Genomic DNA, 8,640 nt, shown 5'->3' on the forward strand with positions numbered 1-8,640 from the left:
GTGTGCCATAATAAAGCGCGGCCGATAACGGTCGCAGTCTATGTCGCATGTAAGCGGAGAAACAGCATCAGAATAACAAATACATATTTAAATAAACTGGACTTCAGCAATCGGATGTGTTCTTAGATGGCTGTATTGTAATCACATTGGCGGTCGGCAGTCGTCGGGAGATTGGTTTTGCCGTAATTTTCGAGGGCTGGATAATTTCAAAAAATAACGCGTCCAGCAGTGTGGATGCTGTGATTTCTACCTGTTCGGCAATATTTTCTATGACAACGTCATCTGAAGGTCTATACTCAGTGGAGGCCGCTCCCTGTCAATACCAAAAAAACGGGGACATAAAAGCGCTCGCACCGGCAGCTACAAGCTAAACATGCCAGAGCTCTTTATTGGGTAGTGTCGCGTTTCAGGAGTAATCAATCGCACAGAAGACCAATGTCATCATACAATAGTGCCGAATTATCGGGCAGTGCCTACAGCATCTAGTGACATTGTGCTTGCTGATAAAAACCGGCTTTTGGCGTCGTTTTAGCGTCACAGGGAGAAATTATCACAATTTTCGTCATTATGTGATAGAATCATAAACTTTAACACTGAAAAACATATGTTACTCAAGGACCGAGGTAAAGCAAAATTGTTTAATGTCTGCGAGTAACAGAAGCTGCTGGTCACATGTGGATAGCATTTTTCGCTTTAATGAAATTTCTGCCAGTTTGCACAAGTTCTCAGAACTGCTTCAACATAGGCTGAACATTTCGCTCTTTATATTAGTGTAGGGCGAATATGAAATAAAATGTTTCCCAGAATTCACACATAATTAAAAATACCCAGTGTTCTTCACCCAACAAATCCAAACGAATATAAGGGGATACCAATAAAGAAATACTGCATCCTTCCACACCTGCTCTAAGACATTCTATTAGGAGCACATAGGCCCACAACCCATATAGAATGTGAAACAAAACGGCCTCCCACGTATAATGAGCACGTTCGCATGTATCACATGAGACGTGTCCCACATAATAAAATACCAATGTCATATAATATATGTGATGTATATATCCTGAATAGGTGCAGCGGTGGCGTAGAGGTAGAACACCCGCCTCGCGTGCAAGAGGTCCGTGGTTCGAATCCCGGTGCCGGCAATTTTCCACCGGATTAAAAAAAAATCTGCGTGTTGATAAAATTGCATAAACAGGCCTGGAGTGTGGCCTGATCCCGGTGACCAGAACCGGTAACGCACTCCCTCACCAGAGCAGGATTGGCCACCCTGGTGCAGTACTTGGCCACAACCTCCTATATGAACAACACAATGAAACCCCGGTCCTCAGTCCCCAGCAGCTGCGAAGCAACTGACCACGGCGGCGGTCAGATCTGCGACGCTGCAGAGGGTGCTAAGAATCACTGGCTCCGAACAGGCCACCATTGGAATATGAACCTGGCAACGTTTAACGCTAGAACGTTATCTAGTGAGGCGAGTCTAGCAGTGCTATTGGAGGAATTAGAGGGCAGTAAATGGGATATAATAGGGCTCAGTGAAGTTAGGAGGCCAAAAGAAGCATATACAGTGCTAAAAAGCAGGCACGTCCTGTGCTACCGGGGCTTAGCAGAGAGAAGGGAACTAGGCGTCGGATTCCTGATTAATAAGAATATGGCTGGTAACATACAGGAATTCTATAGCATTAAGGAGAGGGTGGCAGGTCTTGTTGTGAAACTTAATAAGAGGTACAAAATGAAGATTGTACAGGCCTACGCCCCTACATCCAGTCATGATGACCAGGAAGTCGAAAGCTTCTATGAAGACGTGGAATCGGCGATGGGTAGAGTGAAAACTAAATACACTATACTAATGGGTGACTTTAATGCCAAGCTAGGCAAAAAGCAGGCTGGAGACAAGGCAGTGGGGGAATATGGCATAGGCACTAGGAATATTAGGGGGGAGTTATTAGTAGAGTTTGCGGTACAGAATAATATGAGGATAATGAATACCTTCTTCCGCAAGCGGGATAGCCGAAAGTGGACGTGGAGGGGCCCGAACGGCGAGACTAGAAATGAAATAGACTTCATACTCTGCGCTAACCCTGGCATCATACAAGATGTGGACGTGCTCGGCAAGGTGCGCTGCAGTGACCACAGGATGGTAAGAACTCGAATTAGCCTAGACCTGAGAAGGGAACGGAAGAAACTGGCACATAAGAAGCCGATCAATGAGTTAGCGGTAAGAGGGAAAATAGAGGAATTCCAGATCAAGCTTCAGAACAGGTATTCGGCTTTAACTCAGGAAGAGGACCCTAGTGTTGAAGCAATGAACGACAATTTTGTGGACATCATTAAGGAGTGTGCAATGGAAGTCGGTGGTAACTCCGTTAGGCAGGATACCAGTAAACTATCGCAGGAGACGAAAGATCTCATCAAGAAACGCCAATGTATGAAAGCCTCTAACCCTACAGCTAGAATAGAACTGGCAGAACTTTCGAAGTTAATCAACAAGCGTAAGACAGCTGACATAAGGAAGTATAATATGGATAGAATTGAACATGGTCTCAGGAACGGAGGAAGCCTAAAAACAGTGAAGAAGAAACTAAGAATTGGCAAGAATCAGATGTATGCGTTAAGAGACAAAGCCGGCAATATCATTACTAATATGGATGAGATAGTACAAGTGGCTGAGGAGTTCTATAGAGATTTATACAGTACCAGTGCCACCCACGACAATAATGAAAGAGAAAATAGTCTAGAGGAATTCGAAATCCCACATGTAACGCCGGAAGAAGTAAAGAAAGCCTTGGGAGATATGGAAAGGGGGAAGGCAGCTGGGGAGGATCAGATAACAGCAGATTTACTGAAGGATGGTGGGCAGATTGTTCTAGAGAAACTGGCCACCGTGTATACGCAATGCCTCATAACGTCGAGCGTACCGGAATCTTGGAAAAACGCTAACATAATCCTAATCCATGAGAAAGGGGACGCCAAAGACTTGAAAAATTATAGACCGATCAGCTTACTGTCCGTTGCCTACAAACTATTTACTAAGATAATCGCAAATAGAATCAGGAACACCTTAGACTTCTGTCAAGCAAAGGACCAGGCAGGATTCCGTAAAGGCTACTCAACAATAGATCATATTCACACTATCAATCAGGTGATAGAGAAATGTGCAGAATACAACCAACCCTTATATATAGCCTTCATTGATTACGAGAAAGCATTTGATTCTGTCGATACCTCAGCAGTCATGGAGGCATTACGGAATCAGGGTGTAGACGAGCCATATGTAAAAAAAATACTGAAAAATATCTATAGCGGCTCCACAGCCACCGTAGTCCTCCATAAAGAAAGCAACAAAATCCCAATAAAGAAAGGCGTCAGGCAGGGAGATACGATCTCTCCAATGCTATTCACAGCGTGTTTACAGGAGGTATTCAGAGACCTGGATTGGGAAGAAATGGGGATAAAAGTTAATGGAGAATACCTTAGTAACTTGCGATTCGCTGATGATATTGCCTTGCTTAGTAACTCAGGGGACCAACTGCAATGCATGCTCACTGACCTGGAGAGGCAAAGCAGAAGAGTGGGTCTAAAAATTAATCTGCAGAAAACTAAAGTAATGTTTAACAGTCTCGGAAGAGAACAACAGTTTACAATAGGCAGCGAGGCACTGGAAGTCGTAAGGGAATACATCTACTTAGGGCAGGTAGTGACTGCGGATCCGGATCATGAGACAGAAATAATCAGAAGAATAAGAACGGGCTGGGGTGCGTTTGGCAGGCATTATCAGATCATGAACAGCAGGTTGCCATTATCCCTCAAAAGAAAAGTGTATAATAGCTGTGTCTTACCAGTACTCACCTACGGGGCAGAAACGTGGAGGCTTACGAAAAGGGTTCTACTCAAATTGAGGACGACGCAACGAGCTATGGAAAGAAGAATGATAGGTGTAACGTTAAGGGATAAGAAAAGAGCAGATTGGGTGAGGGAACAAACGCGAGTTAATGACATCTTAGTTGAAATCAAGAAAAAGAAATGGGCATGGGCAGGACATGTAATGAGGAGGGAAGATAACCGATGGTCATTAAGGGTTACGGACTGGATTCCAAGGGAAGGGAAGCGTAGCAGGGGACGGCAGAAAGTTAGGTGGGCGGATGAGATTAAGAAATTTGCAGGGACGGCATGGCCACAATTAGTACATGACCGGGGTTTTTGGAGAAATATGGGAGAGGCCTTTGCCCTGCAGTGGGCGTAACCAGGCTGATGATGATATATCCTGAATAATTAAGTATACTGGTCGTCAAGATAGTGGAAACTATCAGACGACAACGCATGAGACAGGACTGGGACAGGCCTTCGTCTCGTAGTGTACCTAAATACCCTGATGATCACTTTGATGAGGAGTTTTTATACTACATCCCCATTTGTCATGCATGGTGTCTCAGCTAAGTTTAGTCAAGGTTTAAGAACATGCGAACTACACAGAAATGACGCATTCGATATCATGTTGTTCGTGTGGAGCAAGTTACACTTTCTATTACGCGCAATTGCCTAATTAGGTAGGAACTTTGAGCTATGCATGGTAGGTGATAACTTTACGGCAAGACTGCAAATTAGAAAGCTTTAGGATGCTCCAGAAAGCGTTGTATTCCGCAACTCAGAATTCCTTACTTGTCACGCAATTGTCTTTCTGCGTCGCACAAGAAAGCCCTCGAATCGTGCTTAACGCACGTGGCGTGACGCAGGGTGCGTCACGCGGCTTTGCGGCACGAGGTGCGGCTGCTCGGCCGTGCTACCTTAGTGGCTATGGCGACGTGCTGCTAAGCTCAAGGTCGCAGGTTCGCTCGCAACAGCCAGCTGTGACGGCGTTTCGAGGGCAGCAGGCTCTCAAGAAACACTCCTGTACTTAGATAGAGGGGCACGTTCAAGAAACCGAGAAGGTAAAAAATATACCGGAGTCTTTCACGGCATGCCTGATATTCAGGATCGTGATTTCGGCACGTAAAACCAGAGAATTTAGTTTTAAACATCATACATCGACTTAGTGCTCGTGAGATCGCTGCGTTGACGTTCTTGGAGTTTGATTTCGTAAGTGCTGATTTGGTGTTTTGCATTTCTGCATAGCTTCTCACCGACATAGCGAACGCTAACTCGCAAACCCGTCCCGTGTATTGTTCCTGCTTAACTTTTTGTAAGGCAACCGGTCCCTCGCCTACGACTTTCAGAGCAGCAAATGGTCATGTTCCGCAAGTATACACTTTAAATAACTGAGGCATGGTATTGCATTTGGTGTACCGGCTATGCTATACACTCTTAAAATATTATTTATCCTTTGGCACGAATGCGATGATATATTCCTGCACCACATACCAAAATATTTTGCTTTATCTGCGGCTTGAGCTGCCATGTTTTGTGTCACAACGGCGATGTCAGAAACTAGGGGACAATAACAGCACTTGTGCACAGTCATCTGGCGTTCATGTTTGACCTTAATTAGTGTACGCTGGTTCGGATTGAAAGAAAGATGTTGTGCTTGAGCATCTTGGTCCCGCACAGGGCGACGACGGCATGACCACTATATGATGGCGTTAGAATAAAATGACGGCATCAAGGCTAGGGTATGCAATCGGCAGCACTACTCATCGCACCACTTCATGTCCAGCAATTATTGTGCGATGACGTTGCTTTAACGTGGACAGTTTTACGTGCACCTGCATGACAATGGTGCCAGATAATGCGCAAAGAATTGAAGATCGCGAGCTGTGGAAATCAGCTATTGCGAACCATTTATTGGTATCGGTGAAGAACGCTACTAATTGTTAACGACTATGAGCGAGTACAGAGCAAACGGCGAAGGTGGATAGAGTCACAGGGTGAAACCCCTAGCTCAGAAGTCTCATGCTCGAGCCCGCTGGGCCCACGCATGGCGACAGCAGGATGACATCCCACTTACATCGCTAGAATGAAGACGATTGAACGACCACGTCAACGTTACAGCAATAGAATGGAGACGATACAATGACGATGGCATGACGGCAGTTGGGTGATGAAGCGGGAATGACCATTATGGAAGGAACACAACCGCATTACGGAGACGTCTACACAAATAACTAACGATGCCTGATTACAAGAACGCAATAACGATAATAGAATGATAAAGGTGGGCTCAAGTCAATGGTAGGAGGACTATAGAAAGGAATTGACAAATGATGGCCATGGAAAGACGACGACGACGAAGAGACATCCGGAGGGCAATGATGGCGACAGAATGACGAGATGGTAAGAGGATAACCACATGACTTCACTGAAATTACTATTATGGAAGGAAGACAACGGCATTATGAAGACAATATTTCCACAAGTGCGGGACGATGACCAGTGAGAACAACGCGACAACAACAATGGAATGATAAAGGCCGTATGACGTCAATGGCATGAGGATTATAGAAAGACAAAACAAAATTATCGCGATGGAATCGCGATGACGGCAAGACCACAATGGGAGAACAATCGTATGGCGACGACGGTAAGAGGACCACCGGATGACGAAACTTGAATGACGGCGATGGAACACTCGCCTCCGCGTCACGATGGGAAGACCACGAGTACGCGCCGAGGAATGTACGACGATGACGCAATGACAAGGATGGCCTGACAACGGCTGCGCGATCACGGTGGTTTGAACCAAGGATTGTTCAAACTCTTGGCTTTGCTTCGAGTTCTTGATGGGTTCGGCTTCGCCCTGCCATCCGCTAGCCGCCTGGCCAGCTTAGGTCGTAGAGCTGCTTCCGCGGAAAGGCGGTCGTCTGGGGTTTGAGTCCCGGACCAGGACAATTTTTTCTTCAACAGAGGGCTTTTCTTTCGGGTAAGTCGTATGGGTTTCATTTGTAGCAATTGCTACAATTGGTGGATCTCTCATTTGGCCTTTTAATAAATGTAAAGGATGGTTAAGAGGAAGGTTTAGCTCGGGGGTTGTAATATAGATGCATGGGGGCAGAGAAATCATTTTTATTTGGCAACCATTGCAGCGCCCTTGATGACGGTTGTCGCATATAAAGAAAATGCTATAACTTTGCGAGGCTTGGAAGGAAATGTTCATTTAGGCGGGCAAGCGTTTTACAAAAGTGTTGAAATCTGAAACTTTTCAGAGAAGTAACTCTGTCACTAAGGAATGAAAAATGATATCTCAATTTTGAGAACAGCATTTAAAATACATCTGAAGCCAAGAAAATATATGTAATATGCATGGATCTCAAATAAAAACTAACGTAGGAGTACGAGTCTCGCAAAACCATGGTAAACCTTGTAATACATAAATTGACGTATCAAGCTTGCCAGGTCCATGTCGTCTAATGGATGCAGCTGATAGCACTACAATATCTGATTTCGTGCTGATGTTAGGGATTTGTTAACTTTGTGCTTCTTCTTTTTTATAACTTATCGATTTTAGGCAATTTCTGTAAAAAATGTACAGCCTAAATGAAAATTCTGCTTGCCACAGTTACTAAAACTTATATTTCTATCTAAAATGCATCCAGGCTTATACAAATTGGTCTAAAAGATATCCTACAAAAGCAATTCTGTGTTTTCCATGTAATCGTATCGGCGGCATTGAACTTGGCTTCGGCCGAACGCTTCCTCTTAAGTTTGCGCGATGACGGTGGTACGGTGATGGTGTAATGACGTCAGCTAAATGAAAATGATGGCGTGACGACTGTGTTATGAGGATGACGAAATAAATGCGCGAGTATGGTATGAGAATAAAGACCTCTGAACGCTGACGATGGCAAGAAACCAAGGATTGATCCAATGAAATGAAAGTGATAAAATGACAATGACGACAAGTGGACGTTGAAGCTTACGCGCACGCTTACGTAAATCACCTGCAACCCCTGACCGTCTCGGTTTGCCCTAAAGTTAAATACTTATTCATAAGATGTAGTAAATATTTGCTAAATTGGTATGACAGTTTGCAATATGCCCTATACGGGAGAATAGTCCAAGAAAGCAGTTTCTGTATGTATATCCACAAATATATCCGTTGAAATACCCACCGACCAAGCTGCACTCAAGGGCTAGCAAATCCGTGGGAAAGTGGGCGAAGACAGCTTAGTTTTTAAGAAAGTAGTCAGACAGATCCCCTCTGCAGGGACAAGCCGCCTTTTCTTTACCGTCCTCCCGACGGAGCCGCAACTGTTCTCTTAGCCGTTGGGCTTCTGTTCCCGCTGGTTCGGCGCCATAAACAAAAGGTGCTGTAGATGCTCCGATAAATTTTTTACCTGGTGTATAAGTCGGAACAAGAGCGTGAACCGCAGGAGAAGCACTCGGTCAGACAGGGTTCGAAGTCCGCCGGGAAGTGGTCTTCAGCCCCGAAGAAGCGCAAAATGGCGACGAGCAAAGTGGTTAGCGCGCTCAAGAGAAGCGGTTCATATGATGACGATGATATCCTTAAAAAAATGTGGCGCATACCGACTCTCGGGGACGTGCCAAGAAACAGACGTCAGAAAGACAGCAAATAGGAAATAACCCTTAATTAGATGCGTGAAAGTTCTATAACATGGGAGCAAGGAAACTTCGGAAAAGGCAGACTGATATGAGCAGAATGAGATGGAGAGAAAGACATGAAAAGATTATTTCAAAATTATGGTACGA

At 44.8% G+C, this 8,640-nt stretch overlaps 1 protein-coding gene across 2 annotated transcripts in view; it reads right to left on the bottom strand.

Moving 5' to 3' along the window:
• The window catches only part of LOC135914139 (uncharacterized), a 120,235-nt gene extending 111,838 nt beyond the window's left edge, over nt 1–8,397 (bottom strand). For both annotated transcript variants that reach the window (XM_065446893.1, XM_065446892.1), the window contains exon 1: nt 8,268–8,397. The gene's annotated coding sequence lies outside the window, so the exon portion shown is untranslated. The remainder of the gene's footprint in view (nt 1–8,267) is intronic.
• Nucleotides 8,398–8,640: the final 243 nt, after the last annotated feature.

Source organism: Dermacentor albipictus, unplaced genomic scaffold (genome assembly GCF_038994185.2).
Source record: "Dermacentor albipictus isolate Rhodes 1998 colony unplaced genomic scaffold, USDA_Dalb.pri_finalv2 scaffold_15, whole genome shotgun sequence".
NCBI lineage: Eukaryota > Metazoa > Arthropoda > Arachnida > Ixodida > Ixodidae > Dermacentor > Dermacentor albipictus.